Here is a 16,139-nt window from a genome sequence, read left to right as displayed (position 1 = left end):
AGACAGACAGACAGACGGACATTTGGTGAATTATCGTAAGATAATATGGATAAGCCAAATTAATAATTTGGTCAAAAGGTTGAAGGGTTAAAGGGCAGCGTCACATAAAATCGTCAATTTACATCTGATTGACCTGAAATTAAAATTTTTTGCATATCCGGTCACTGAATTGGGTCACCAATCAAAAGCACCAAGCCAATAGTTTTTCTCAGATCAAAAAGTCAAAGGTCAAGGTTGCATAAAATCATCAATTTTTGTCCAATTGTGTGTGTGTGTGTGTGTGTGTGTGTGTGTGTGTGTGTGTGTGTGTGTGTGTGTGTGTATCGATCTGTGTGTGTATGTATGTGTATATATGTGTGTGTCTGTATGTGTACATGTGTGTGTGCGTGTGCACGCACATGCATTCACATGTTATCAGAAGTAAATACATTGTGTGGATTATATCATTTGTGCATCTGATAAATTGCCAGTAACCATTTTGTGAAACTGAATGTGCAGCATCGAAATGAAGATGTCCAAACGTCACACACGTCCATACCCGTGGGATTCCCCACTAGTTGTTTTATATTCTTCCCCAGATCTCGGCCTCCTCACAATTCTTCCCCAGATCTACACATTTTATTGGACTTCTTGGTAGAGTTTCTGCTCTGACATGCACTGTCAACTGTGGGACCTTATACAGAAAGGTGTGATTCTTCCTAAATAATGTCCAATTAATTGAATTGTGCAATCAAGTTGTAGAGAAAAAATTCTAAAAGAAAAGTTCAACTTTGACATTATGGGGTATTATGTGTAGATAAGTGACAACAAAAATCTCAATATAACCCATTTTAAATTCAGGCTGTAACACAACAAAACGTGAAAAAGTCAAGGGGTGTGAATACTTTCTGAAGGCATTGTATATATATTGTTGTGGATATGAGGATTGTGTTTTTTTATTGTGTTTTTTTATTATTGCTTTATTCTGGACCCTCCTGCCTCCAGTCTGTGTATAAAGGTCAAAGGGCGTTCCCGTAGTTAATTCCATAAAACATACACGAAGGACACCATATATCCCTGTTCAGTAGTTATATCCTTATTATGTGTATTAGTGTAAGGCTGTGTCTTCCATTAATTTGACACTCCATTGCACTGCATTAAATAAAGTAGATCCCTCCGACATGGCATCTTCAAAGTGCCAGGTTTGCCAGGTTTGCTGCAATTGCCAACTGCATTTGGGCGGTTTTCTTCATTCGCCATTGCTGCCCTTTGGCTGGGGCTAGCTCGAATCGCCCCAAAACCACCATTAGCCACGAGGTAAGGTCGGGGAAGAAAGGTGTGTCTCCATCTCGTCATAGAGGGGAGGAGTGAACCAGCCCTTGCGGACCAACCCAGAACGAGGGGTTGGCTTTAGAGGGTGGAGAAAGAACGTTTGGGGGAGGTTCGCAAAAGGGTCACGGGTGGGGCTTATATAACCCGAGGAAGACGCCCCCAGAAGAGTGGAGGAGGGAGGAGATCAGAACACAGACAAGCCTGAAGAGAGTCCTGGAGTTTGTGAGCGAGGGAGAGAGAACCCGTCACGCCAGACCCCCCACCAGCAGCGTTGGCTCCACCAAGCAGCTCCGACCCGTTACCCCGCGCACACGACAGGATCGGTGGCATCGGCGGCCGTCGAGGTCCAGCCCGACGTCCCATGCGGGATCAAGCTCCAGCCAGCTCTGTGCCTTCCTCCCCCTCCAGCCACCCACATCCTTCCAGCCAATCCACTCTGCAATTCCCCGTGTGAGTCCGTCTTTGTTTGTTCTGTCCAGGGTATAAGTTAAGCCTGTTTAGATAAGCTAGCGATTTTCACTGTGTCTCTGATTTCTTCTGTAAATTATTTTATTATCCTTCCTTCTTCCTTGGTTTCTTTTGGTCCTGTAAATAGAAATAAATTATATTCGTATTCCCTACTTCTGTCTTCCTCTTCTTCACATCTGTGTCGCCTTCGTCTTTTTCCTCATTGAATATCTGTGGCGCGATTCGGCCAACGTTCAGGAATCGGGTTAGTCGGGGTAACTGTTCGGGCGTGGTGGCCATCCGCTCGGCAAATCCAGTAACATCTTATCCGCGTCCGTAACAATTGGTAGTCAGGAGTTGGGATTCGAACCTGGGACTAAATTTATTTAGCCCAAATTTTGGACACAATTGTACAATTGGCCGTAACAATTGGTGCCAGGAGCGAGAACAGACCTGAAGCGCTTAGTGCGCTCAAATTACGAGTGGGCCGAAATTTGTTTTATAAAAACTTAAATTTGAAAATCGTGCCATGGACAATCAAGGTGATCGGATGCAGGTGGGGGCAATAGAAGAGGGGTTAGGGGTAACCCAGGACCGGAGGGAAGAAATGGTGGAGGAGAACAATGAGGAGGTGGTTGAGGAGGTTTCAGGCGCGCAAGATGGCGCCCTCGCGCACGAGGTTTCAAGCGCACAAAATGGCACCTCGCACAAGAGCGCGGTAGCCGCGCCCGCTGCACCAATGGGGGTGGTCCAAATGCAGGCCCTCATGGAGCAATTTATGGCACAAATGCAGGCGTCCTTCAACCTGCAGAGGGACGAGACGAGGGCTCAGGGTGAGCGAATGGAAAACAGAAGGAGGGCTGACAGTGAGCAATTGGGAGCAATGAGGGACGAAGCGAGGGGTACCGGTGAACGGTTAAACAATAAATTTGAGGGGCTCGGAAGCAAATTGGAGGGACTCGGAAGCAAATTGGAGGGACTCGGAAGCAAATTGGAGGGACTCGGAAGCAAATTGGAGGAGCTCGGAAGCAAATTTAAGGGATTCGGAAGCGGATTAGGGGACAAACTGGGGGGCATGGTTGGCCAAGCCAAATAAATTAATGAGGGGTTGGAGAGGGACAGAGACCGCAGGTTGAGCGAAAGGGTCCCAAGGGTGCACAACGAGGTAAAGCGGGTCGAGGAGCACTGGTTGAGCGAAGTGGAGAAAAGCACGGGTAACTGGACCGGGGTAGAAATCGCGACCCGGGGTACGGGGCAGCCGGCGACCGTTGAGGTAGAAGAGGGAATTTTATTAAAGCCAGCGGTCGTCGTGGTGAATAAAGAGAAAGCAAAAGTGCTGGGAATTAAAATTGTAGAAACGACAGACGTAGAAGAGCAACACTCGGAGGAAGGAATGGAAACTGCTCAAAGTCTGAATGCACATCCTGATGCCGTACTTGCTAATCCTTATAAAGATTTGCAGGTGCGCGTGGAGACGGGAATCCCCCAGGTGAGTCGTGCTGTGTATTGTGCGGGGAGATTTTGCAGGAGGATGTTTGACGACAAGAGAATTGTCACGCGATTGGGATCGAGGAAGCACCCGGGCATTGGTGAAGGGTCGCGTGTGAAAAAAAAGTATGCGTCAAGGGGTGAGCGTGTTACGAAGCGCGAGTGTGATACCGAGTGCGAGCGAGAATGCACGTCGGGGTGTACGGAGTGTGACACAGGGAGTGAGAGCAATACGGAGTGTACGTGCGAGGGTGAGTGTGACACGGAGAGTAAGGTGGTGGTGGAACGTGTGCGAGGAAGCACACCTGAGTTGGTCGTGGCGCGGGTGTGGGAGAGCCCATCTGAGCGTGTTAGTGGGTGGATGCAAGAGTGCACGCCCATGGTGAGTGGTACGGAGTACGTACCGAGGGAGAGTGCGCAAGATGGTGCGCGAGGCGTGTTAAGGGAGTGTGCGAACGGCGAGTGTGCGCGAGAGGTGTGGTGTGTAACAGGGAGTGCGTTGGTGGAATGGACGGAGTGTGTGGAATGTATGGACGGCGTTGGAACGCTGGGTTTTGTGAGTGTCAAAAGGGTCGCGTGTGCGTGTGGGCATGCGAGTAAAGCATCGACGTTGAACGGGACAGCGTTTAGGGCGACGGATAGCCGATGCGAGCACTCGGGGCGCGGTGCACTTTGTTGGATGCCAGGCCCGGCGCGGATCGATGCTGCGTCGCTTCTCTTCGAAGCGTCGTTGCCGATTCGGGCTTGGCCCCGCCCTGCACGGTCGAGTCCGGGCCTTGTCGGGCGAGGCGACCAGTCCGGTTCAAGGGCGAGTGGGAGGAAGCGGCACGGTGCCCCCTGGCGGGGACGGGGTTCCGACCGGGCGAGCCTCGGTCATCGGGCCCGGGACCGCAAGGTACCATGCCGAGATGGTGCGTGGAATCTCGGCCCGACCAAACCACCTCCCTTGAACCGAAAGCCGGACGGATTCAACCTGCAGGTGACCAAACCACCCGCGTTCATTGCTCGGCTTTGCGAAGCCAAGTTTAATGAAGTCATGAAGCACAGAGGCTAGGATATAGCGGACTGTGATGAGGGTGATACTGATAGTGTTTTGGACCCGAAATTAGAAAAACAAAATTTGATGATTGGCAAAGGATTGGCAGAGTGATGATTGGTAATGGTAGAGTGATGGGCAGATGATTGGCAAATTTTTAATTAGCTGGAATTTGGTGAGCAAAATTGATAGTAGAAGATACCCGATGTGGTGGGATGGCAACTCTGCCATCTCTCACAGCGGGGGCAAAGGAGCACTAGTCTTATGGGGTTTATGGCAGTGAAAACTAGCCCGGGAGGGTTAGGATATAATGGTAGGGATCTAGAGAAGATGACAATAGGTAACGGTAAGGTTTAGGTAGTGACAATGATACCTGTAGTGGGGATGCAGGTAGGTTAGTGTGGATGATAATGACGAGGGAGCGCAATAGTTTAAAGGGACGACTGGGAAGCGCAAGTTCCAGAGGGGAGTAGTTAGATGAGATGATGCCGTGTGTGTGAGGATCGAAAGTGTATTGAGCAGGGTATGAGTAACTGATTGTGATTGTGAGTAGTATTGTGATTGCACAGGTGTGCAACTGAACAGGTGTGTGGAGCAGTGTATGAGTGAGAGAAGGTGATTGTGCGTTGTGTTGACCAAATGGTCCAGGGACCAAGGAGGGTGCAGGTGGCACCAGGTGAGATTGCACAGGTGTGCAACTGCAGGTGTATGGAGAATGGTTGTGTGGAATATATGGATTATGGAATATATGGAGTATTGGAATGGATGGTCGTGGAGTGAGTATGGTGGAAACTGTGGAGTGGAGTGGATGGTACGAAGGTGTGGATGGGGGAAAGGAGGATGGACCCCATCACGAATACCCGGGGAGGGTAGTGTAAGAGTTAGGTAGAGGGTACAGGTAAATTGTGGTTGGATATTGGCATCTGTGGTGCGTGGTGGAAGAATGGTGATTGAATGGGTGCATTAGTGTTGTGGAAATGGCTGGGCGTGTAGCCTGTTAGTGTGTGTAGTTGGTTGACACTCCGCCACTGTTAGGATGTCGGCCAGGTGAGGCCGCAGGTGAGCTCTGGGAGCCGGTAGAGTTGTTGTGGATGGGGCCCGAGGATCCGGAGGACGGACCCGGGTAGCCCAGTGCCAGAGGGCACCAAGGGGTGACAGAGCCAGGAGGGGCCTTCCCCAGTTAGATAGGTTAGGGTGAGGAGCTAGGTAAGCTCGGGTGGCAACTGCAGTGGTGGAGGTGTGCAGGTGTGTAGACCTGCTGGGAGAGCTACACGACCCAGTCCGGAAATTGTGCAAGGGCACAGGGAGATGAATCGGGGGAGTGAGACCCCAAATTGAAAAGCACCACAGTTTGGTCAATGGGAATTGGTTTTTAGAACCCATAGTGTAAGTTGGCCAATGGATTGGCAGGGAAAGACCCCGGGTAGTGTAAAGTGTGTTAATGTCATTTAGAAGGTAGTTAGGATTAAGATCTCCTCGCACCATCTACATCCACTCACCTGGGGTAACTCCACACCATGCCATGTTTTATTATTTTTATTGTGCAGATGTTTGGATTGTGAGACGCATCATGACGTGGGTGTGACATTGTGCTGTGTTCCATCTCTTCCTCCTTATGAGGATTGATGATGAATTGGGTGATGGCAAATTTTGGTTGGAGGGATTGTGGAGACGAATTTGGTATAGGGGAAATATGGGGAAGACGTGACAGTAGTGACGAATTTGTAAAGGTGTAGATTTTGTAAATATGGGGTAAGGGCAAGGGTAGAGTTAGGTGACAGGGGGGGGGGGGGTGACGTACGGTAGGGACGAGCTTTTCTCCGCTCCGTCTCCATACGCACCTCGCCTTGCATTGCCTGTATTGAAGTGTACCCTTGTGACCTTACCCCTCGCTCATCTGTATTTTCCCCCCTTTGTCTCCCACATGAGGACCTGTGCGCCACTGGGCACCGAGGGGAGCGTGCGGGAGTCCGCCATTGTGCGCCCGGAACTCCCAGAACCAGCTGTCTGCATCGATGCACCACATTATGGACCACATGTCTGTGGCTGAGCACCACTTATGGACCCCATGGGTTGGGGCATGGCCCCTTTGCTGGAACCGGCCATGAAGGCCCGAGATCTTGCTGGCGGAACTTGGTCACAGGGCACCGATGCCCCACAGGTGAACCACATGTAGTCGGCCCTGTGGGCCATAAATAAATAAAAACGGACACGTTTGGTGCATTTTATTTTAGGACAAATAGGCCACCAGCAAAGAAGATGACAACCACAGGAAAATAACATGGCCAGCAGAGGGAGCCGAAGAGGAAGACCAGCACCAGGGTTTGTTGTTTTTATTTTTTAATGAACAGTGATGACTGTGCACCGATTGGTGCTTGAGGGTGCTTTGGTGCGTTTTTGGGTGCTTTCATGGTGCATCGATGCAGGGCAGACTGTCTCCCCCCCCCCCCCCAAAAGAACGATCACAGGTCCTGGGTTGCGTTTTGTAAATAAAGTAGTCATTGTAAATAATGCGCCCCCACCGTAAATGTATAGTTTGAAGACAAATCCGCAATTCGGTTAGCTGTGGGCATGAGTCTGTTAGGTAGGGTGCAATGGAGCAGCGGGACATATTTATTTATGTTTTAAAACTGTCACACTCAGGGTCAAGTTAAATGTAGAGGGAACTACACCTACGTGCCACACTAAAAGTTAAGGTAAGAGGCCCGGGACGTGCCTAAGAGGAGGAGGGTGCAGTGTTGTGGATATGAGGATTGTGTTTTTTTATTGTGTTTTTTGTTATTATTGCTTTATTCTGGACCCTCCTGCCTCCAGTCTGTGTATAAAGGTCAAAGGGCGTTCCCGTAGTTAATTCCATGAAACATACACGAAGGACACCATATATCCCTGTTCAGTAGTTATATCCTTATTATGTGTATTAGTGTAAGGCTGTGTCTTCCATTAATTTGACACTCCATTGCACTGCATTAAATAAAGTAGATCCCTCCGACATGGCATCTTCAAAGTGCCAGGTTTGCCAGGTTTGCTGCAATTTCCAACTGCATTTGGGCGGTTTTCTTCATTCGCCATTGCTGCCCTTTGGCTGGGGCTAGCTCGAATCGCCCCAAAACCACCATTAGCCACGAGGTAAGGTCGGGGAATAAAGGCGTGTCTCCACCTCGTCATAGAGGGGAGGAGTGAACCAGCCCTTGCCGACCAACCCAGAATGAGGGGTTGGCTTTAGAGGGCTGAGAAAGAACGTTTTGGGGAGGTTCGCAAAAGGGTCACGGGTGGGGCTTATATAACCCGAGGAAGATGCCCCCAGAAGAGTGGAGGAGGGAGGAGATCAGAACACAGACAAGCCTGAAGAGAGTCCTGGAGTTTGTGAGAGAGGGAGAGAGAACCCGTCACGCCAGACCCCCCACCAGCAGCGTTGGCTCCACCAAGCAGCTCCGACCCGTTACCCCGCGCACACGACAGGATCGGTGGCATCGGCGGCCATCGAGGTCCAGCCCGACGTCCCATGCGGGAACAAGCTCCAGCCAGCTCCGTGCCTTCCTCCCCCTCCAGCCACCCACCTCCTTCCAGCCAATCCACTCTGCAATTCCCCGTGTGAGTCCGTCTTTGTTTGTTCTGTCCAGGGTATTAATTAAGCCTGTTTAGATAAGCTAGCGATTTTCACTGTGTCTCTGATTTCTTCTGTAAATTATTTTATTATCCTTCCTTCTTCCTTGGTTTCTTTTGGACCTGTAAATATGAATAAATTATATTCGTATTCCCTACTTCTGTCTTCCTCTTCTTCACATCTGTGTCGCCTTTGTCTTTTCCCTCATTGAATATCTGTGGCGCGATTCGGCCAACGTTCAGGAATCGGGTTAGTCGGGGTAACTGTTCGGGCGCGGCGGCCATCCGCTCAGCAAACAACATCCTTGCCACGGTCCCGTAACAATATATATACAGACTTGGCATTTAATATGGAATATTTTTTTTGTGGGGGTGAACTTGCTTTTCAAGATGTCTTAGAACCAAAAGTTCATTGGAATTATGTTGAAATTATTCTAGATTTTGTTAATGTGACCTTTAAAGGAAACAAAAACCACATTTGACATTTCGAAACAAATAAATTGATCCTTGAAAGTGATGTAAACTGATATCGAACTCAATTCACGGACAGTACTGTGTTAAACTTCTGTACGTTTTCCAGAAGTATCTCTTTAATTTGCACATTAGCCAAAATTTTTTTTAACAAAAACAAAAGTTTAATTACGACTGGGATTACCGACAGTAAAATTACAGTTCAGCACTTCGTGTAACCCCCATGAGCATTCAGGAGAGCACGGACACGTTGAGGCATGCTGTTCACGAGCTTTGCCAAGGTTTGGACAGGAATCTCTTGCCATGCAGTGACAATAGCCTGTTGCAATTCACGCACTGAGGTCGGCTGCTGGTCCAAGTGGTCGACTTGACACGTTAATTCTGCCCACAAGTTCTCTATCGGATTCATATCCGGGGACATGGCAGGCCACTCCATATGCTCTACACCACGGTCAGCAAGAAATTGTTGGATCATGCGAGCACGATGAGGCCATGCATTGTCATCTTGGAAGACAAAGTTTCCTCGAAAGGCTGCACGAGCAAATGGAAGCAATGTTTCTTCCAGAATGGCCCTGTACTTGAACTGGTTCAGGTTTCCATTCAGAACAACCAGGTCAGTTTTGCCCCCTGCATGAAATGCAGCCCAAACGGTCACCCCACCACCTCCAGCTTGGACTCTTGGCACTATACAATCTTTGTTGTAGGCTTCATGCACTTGTCTGCGCACTCGGACGCGGCCATCTTGACGATAGATCAGAAATCTAGACTCGTCAGTGAAGATCACATGATTCCAGTGTCCTGACTGCCATTGACGGTGCTCTCTGGCCTACTGTAATCGGCGCTGGCAGTGTTGTCTGGTCAGGCGTGGTTTTCTCAGGGGACGCCTGGCACGATAGCCTGCTTGAACCAGTCATTGGTTGACTAGCCTTCTGGATACAGGCACATTTGTCAGTTGCTGCCACTCGGCCCTAAGCCGATTAGCTGACTTGGTACGGCCATTGTGGACTAACCGTTGCAGCTGGCGATCATCCCTCCTTGTGGTTCTGCGGGGACGTCCTGGCCTCGGTATTGGAGTAGGGACACCCCTCTAAGCATTTCGTTTCAGGATCTTTGACACCTAACCTTGATTGATGCCATACTCCCGAGCAATAGCATGCTCTTTCATGCTGTAATTTTGTAAAGCCACCACTCCATGACAAACAGCATTGTCGAGTTGAGAGACCATCTCCAGAGGAAGCGGCAATAACTTTTGGAGACGTGCAGCAGTTGTTTTCCACTAATACAGAACGCAACAACCCTTGTATACCCGACTGTGAAGCCAATCGTCAAATGGACCTGTCTGTACATTTTGCCACACCACCTGTGATATAATCTTGTTGTTGACTTCTTGCTGCGACAGACAATCAGTGACATGGTTCTTTTAACAAATAAATCACCAAAGTGTAAAAGAAATTCACCAGATTGATATACTGAGTTAAGAAAGTAAACCCAAGTCAAGAAAAAATATATATTCCATTTTAAATGCCAAGTCTGTATATAACAAAAATAAATGATCAATATTAACAGAATAAATCATGATCAATATCTGAATCAATTTGAAAAAGGAGACTGCACAGTGTAAGGAAGACAAATAGTTCAGGGAGGTAAGGAGGCTCAGATATTTGAAGCTCATTTACGTGTGGTGGCAGCAAAACGAGCCAGCACCGTGGCACCACCAGCAAGCTCAGGGCTCTGAGCCATGGCTCGAGCCAAGATGCGACGTAGGTGGGGAGAGGCCGTGCACGGCATCGGAAAGGCCTGTGGGGCGGACACAGAAGGAGCGTGTTTGGGTTTAAAACAACCGCACGCTAAGAACATTCGTTTCCTTCCCCTCACGGATTGCCCTGCCGATGGGTCTCGGAATTCCATCCACGATCAGGTCCTAAAGAACCTGTTATAAGATACGTCACGTCAAGCCTCTCAAATGCCAGCGAGTGCAAGTCAAAACAAAAAGAATGCCATAAATTATGACCTGCTCTTTGAGTCTTCGCTTGAGGAAACAAAAGCCACTGAGCATTATGCCCTTCAATAGCTGGAAAGAAAGCACCACCATAGAGAGAAAAAACACCCTAAAAAATGGTAAAGGGCCCAAACTGTGTGTGTTTGTATGTGTGTATGTGTGTGTGTATGTGTGTGTGTGTGTGTGTGTGTGTGTATGTATGTGTGTATGTGTGTATGTATGTATGTGTGTATTTGTGTGTATTTGTGTATGTGTGTATGTGTGTGTGTATGTGTGTATGTGCGTGTATTTATGTATTGTTACGTGTTCCTCCCCGACCTCCTGGTCTCGGTATACCTCCAAACCCCGAGAGGAGCCACGGCAGAAAAATATATGATTCGGTGTGTCCGTAATCAACAGTGAAACCACACCAAGGATTATAAACTACCAGATGTTGTATTAAAAATCACACACAATAATAAAGGTACAACCAATAGCAATCACAGTGCACTCAATATCTCTTAAGATGGTACCATCCTCTAAGGTAATCTCACTCATGGTGTTCCCAGTGAAAGAAACAGAACACTCCTCAATGTCTCTATAACTCAACGGGGACCCCGGCGAAGAGGCGATGAGGCGATGAGGCGAGGAAGGAGGTGTAGGCAAGGTGTGGACCGTCAAGTGGTCCAAACCAACAGCACACTGGCGGCGGACAGGGAAATCCCAAAGACGCGATCCAGACGTGCACATTCACCGTTCAATCAGCGAACCGCAGGGTAATCTTCAAACGCCGCTGTCGCGCACACACATCCCCGGCAGATGGCCAGAGGGCGAGAAAGTTGACGCGTACCAAAACCCTTTTTCGGTGAACGCAGCGCGCGGTGCAAAATGGCGGATGGCTCTTACTCGAGCCGCAGCCTCTAGGCGAGGATTCTCCAGAACCTCTTTGCCTATACCTGACTACGCAGGCTTCTCAATACTCCAGCGATAACAGATATCGCAGGAACTTCCTTTTGAGGACTCAAAGTTCACTCACGATGTACGCTCGACCACGCTCGGTAGGGAGCTTCAAGACACGTCTTTTTTTTTTTCCTCATGTCTTCTTCCTCTTCTCTCTCCTCGTCTTCCGGTGCTCGATCCCGTTTCCTGTCTCATTTTTCCATGAGCGCTTTTAACCTTTTAACCACAATAACCATTCCCCTTAAACAACAATAACCATAATCGCCGTTTCCTTCAAACCCCAATAATAATAATAATAATAATACATAACCAGAAATGTTTCAAGTGGATGAAAACCACAACCACGGAAGGGCCGAATCCGTAACACTTCCCCCCCTCAAGAAAGAAAGTTTGAACACCGCAAAAACTTTCTTTGCAGGCAAACTTTTGAAACCAACAAAAGTAAACTCACAACCCAAATCATCAATTCCCGTGAGCAACAATACTCAATATTCCCCAAAAATAAAGCAACAAAACTTCGAACAACCCACAGAAATTTCCAAAGTTAATTCACTCTGGACAAAGCGTCAGCAACAACATTGTCCCTGCCCTTTACATGTTCAATTTCCCAGTTAGACTCCTGCAAAGCCAAACTCCATCTCATCACCCTCGGATTTTTTTACTTTTAGTTTCTTTTGAATGAAGGTTAAGGGGTAGTGATCAAAATCCAAAGTCAAACAAATCTACAGCACTTTTCCCCGGGACGCCGAGCTGAAAGCCAGGTTCCATGGTGGTTGGGTGGTGAGGCCTGGAAGTATTCACTACATGCACGCCTTTAGGAACGTGGAGTTCACGGTTAGTCCATGCAGGGAAGTTCACGGTTAATCCGTGTTGGAATTTTTGCTCGGCTGCTCCGCAGTATTCAGTGCTTCAACTCTTTCTAACTTTCGTAATAATCACGGTTGGACCGCTTGTCACTGTAGTCACGTAAATAGCGGTCTCCTTCTCGGCCACTACCCTGATAATCCTTCCTTCAGGAGCTGGGGTAACTCTGGGAGCCTCCATAATAATATCGATTGCGGCCACCACCAAAACTACTACTCCGTTGTCCTCCTCTGTAGCCCCCTCGACACCTATGGAATGCCTTCCCTACTGTTATGGTCCGACCCTACAACTCCTCCTCCTCCTCCAACTTCAACTCCTCCAACTCCTCCAACTCCAACTCCAACTCTGATTCGACTCCTCCAACTCCAACTCTGATCAATATTCAGATACTTTTCTGCATCTCTGGCGTCCTTTGAGTTTACAAACATGACAAAGCCAAACCCTCTTGACTTTTGTGTCTCCCTGTCTTTTATCAGCAGCACTTCCAAAAGCGGTCCATATTTGCTGAAGGCAGACTCCAGAACATCTTCCTTTGTTTTGAAGTTCAGTCCCCCTACAAAGAGCTTGCCAATATTGCCTCCATCCCTGACTTGCGTGTGCTGACACTTAGTTTCAGGGTACTTCCTCTTCTCTTCAGGGTGCTTCCGACTAGGCTTTTCAACAAACATCGGGTTACCAGAAACTTGACCACCGGCCAAATCATTCCCGATAACAAAAGATACTCCCTCTACAGGAAGAGTGGCTTGTAAACCTACGGTGACCGGTCCTGACACCAAATCAGACTCCAAATGGATGACATGAAGTGGAGCTCTAACACAGCCACCAATCCCCTGTAAACGAACACTATCACCAGTTGCCGTCTCCTCTGACAATGGTAAAATGCCTTCAAGCATTAAAGATTGATGTGCTCCTGTGTCCCTCAATACCCTAACAGGTCTCGGGTTAGTCGAGTCTCCATCCAGTGACACAAACCCCTCTGAAATAAATGGTTGGTAACCCTTTTGAGGGCGATTTCTCACATTTGCCATTGCATTCGGAGTTGTACTAGTCGAACTCCGCTCCTGATTTCCCTTTTCCAGAGCATAACAGTGGGACATTATCCCTAGTGTTGGGCTAGCGGCTAGGGTGCCGGTTTAGAATCCTAGGATCCTGGGTTCGAATCCCGGTCGATCACTGAATTAACGCCTGGGGGGTTGACTCAGCCTGTCATCCTTCCGAGGTCGGCTAATTGAGTACCAGTTCACTGGTAATTCCCTGTTTGTCGTTAAAGGCGGCAAAAAGGGTTGGCGTCAGGAAGGGCATCCGGCCGTAAAACATTGCTTCAAAAAGGGGACCAAAAAACAACAACAACCACGGTTCCCGAAAAAGGCCAACCCCCGCAATGGCCTCTAAAGGTGGTTATTTTATTTATAACAGTGGGACATCAAGTGTCCAGGTTTATGGCAAAAAGCGCAAGTAGGCCCGGAGGAGAACCTCATGGTCTGCCTCGAGCCCCCCGGAGGATACGTCTGCCTTGGAACTGTTGTCTTCGGATTTCTAGAAGTCGTGGTATCAGAGTGGTCCTCATAGTCATCTCGAGGCCGCCCCCATGAATTTTCGTTCTCCGCCCCTGATGTACCATAGCTCCCCTGGCTAGGTCTGGGCGAGAAGTTCGGTTTGTGGAACCCCATCCTGTGTGTTAAGGCATAGTCATCTGCCATGGTTGCTGCCTCATACAGCTTTGGTGCTTTCCTTTCCTCCAGATGTACTTTAATGTCCTCGTGGACACACTTTTGGAATTCCTCCACCAGGATCAAGTGTCGCAATAGTTCGAAGTCTTTCCCAACCCCTTTTGAATCACACCACCTATCAAACATGGTTTCTTTCATTCTGGCAAACTCCACATGGGTCTCACTCTCCCTCTTCCTGGCATTCCGGAAATTTTGCCGGTAAGGTTCAGGGACCAATTCATAGGCTTTGAGAATGTTTTTCTTCACTATCTCATAATCTGCACATTGGTCAATCGGTAAAGCTGAATAAAGATCTTGAGCTTTACCCACCAGAACACTTTGCACTAACATGGTCCAGGACTCCTCAGGCCATTTTAGGAGTTGAGCCACTTTCTCAAAGTGTGAAAAAAAATTGGCTACCTCCTTTTCATTGAAGGGTGGAACCAGCCTCACATGTCTGCCAACATCCCAGGTGTTCTGACTAGGTGTCGAACCAGTCGGCATGGATGGTACCTCTCCCCGTTCTTTCAATAACACCAGCTCCTTGAGTTTAATTTCCTGCTGAAGCACCATTTCACGGTCCTTTAACTCCCTTTCGGCTTTTCTCTCCTCTGCTTCGAGTTCCCTTGCAGCTTTCCTTTCCTCTGCTTTTTCTCTTCTCTTCTTTCTTCGAGTTCCCTTGCAGCTCTCCTTTCCTCTGCTTGTTCCTTTTCTCTTCTCTCTTCGAGTTCTCGTTCCTGTGCGGCTCTTCTTTCCTCGAGTTCTCTTTCAACTCTCCTTTCCTCTGCTTTTCTTTCCTCGAGTTCTCTTGCAGCTCTCCTTTCCTCTGCTTTTAACCTTTCCTGGCTCTGAAATTGCATCTCCAGGTTCCGGAGCTCCACATTTTCTTGTTCCTCCGGTAACCAATCCAAGGCTACCTCTGTCCATGTTCCTAATCCCACCAGAGATTGTATCACCACTGTCTGCATCTCTGCCTTCTTCATATTACTTCGGACCTCCAAGCTAAAATGTTTGGCCAATTTCAAGAGTTCCGATTTTAATAACGCTCGGAACTGTGCCTCACTAAGGGTCGCTGCAAACTTCTCTGTGTCAAACTTCATGGTGACTATCAGTTAACACCTGTTAACCTTCACACAAGAAATTTTTAAAAACACAAAAAAAAATTTGTTTGTTTTTGGAACAATTTGGGAATGTTGGAAAAAGTTCCAAATTTGGGACTTCTGGGAATGGTAGGGAATTCTTTCCCAGACGAAATTTAGGGAATTTTTTATTTATTTATCCCGGATGAAGACCCAATTTCGAGCCCCCGAGTCAATTGGACGAGCCTCCAATTTCTGTTACGTGTTTCTCCCCGACCACCTAGTCTCGGTATACCTCCAAACCCCGAGAGGAGCCACGGCAGAAAAATATATGATTCGGTGTCCGTAATCAACAGTGAAACCAAACCAAGGATTACAAACGACCAGATGTTGTATTAAAAATCACACACAATAATAAAGGTACAACCAATAGCAATCACAGTGCACCAATATCTCTTAAGATGGTACCATCCTCTAAGGTAATCTCACTCATGGCATTCCCAGTGAACGAAACAGAACACTCCTCAATGTCTCTATAACTCAACGGGGCCCCGGCGAAGAGGCGATGAGGCAATGAGGCGATGAGGCGAGGAAGGAGGTGTAGGCAAGGCGTGGACCGTCACGTGGTCCAAACCAACAGCACACTGGCGGCGGACAGGGAAATCCCAAAGACGCGATCCAGACGTGCACATTCACCGTTCAATCAGCGAATCGCAGGGTAATCTTCAAACGCCACTGTCGCGCACACACATCCCCGGCAGACGGCCGGTGGGCGAGAAAAGTTGACGCGTACCAAAACCCTTTTTTGGTGAACGCAGCGCGCGGTGCAAAATGGCGGACGGCTCTTACTCGAGCCGCAGCCTCTAGGCGAGGATTCTCTGGAACCTCTTTGCCTATACCTGACTACGCAGGCTTCTCAATACTCCAGCGATAACAGATATCGCACGAACTTCCTTTCGAGGACTCAAAGTTCGCTCGCGATGTATGCTCGACCACACTCGGTACGGAGCTTCAAGGCACGTTTTTTTTTTTTTCCTCACGTCTTCTTCCTCTTCTCTCTCCTCGTCTTCCGGTGCTCGATCCCGTTTCCTGTCTCGTTTTTCCATGAGCGCTTTTAACCTTTTAACCACAATAACCATTTCACTTAAACAACAATAACCATAATCGCCGTTTCCTTTGTGGAAGTGTAACTC

General features: G+C 48.3%; 1 protein-coding gene across 2 annotated transcripts in view; it reads right to left on the bottom strand.

Annotated features, from left to right (window-relative positions):
• LOC137422886 (disks large-associated protein 2-like) overlaps positions 1-16,139 on the bottom strand; it is a 402,494-nt gene that overhangs the window by 207,402 nt on the left and 178,953 nt on the right. Inside the window, exon 3 of one of the 2 annotated variants that reach the window (XM_078774953.1) lies at positions 10,033-10,153. The exons of the other annotated variant lie outside the window; for it this stretch is intronic. The gene's annotated coding sequence lies outside the window, so the exon portion shown is untranslated. The remainder of the gene's footprint in view (positions 1-10,032; positions 10,154-16,139) is intronic. 2 annotated transcript variants of the gene reach the window in all.

Source organism: Myxine glutinosa, chromosome 3 (assembly GCF_964187855.1).
Source record: "Myxine glutinosa chromosome 3, kmMyxGlut1.1, whole genome shotgun sequence".
Lineage (NCBI taxonomy): Eukaryota > Metazoa > Chordata > Myxini > Myxiniformes > Myxinidae > Myxine > Myxine glutinosa.
The sequence above is the reverse complement of the archived record's forward strand: the minus strand, read 5'-3'. Positions and strand labels throughout refer to the sequence as shown.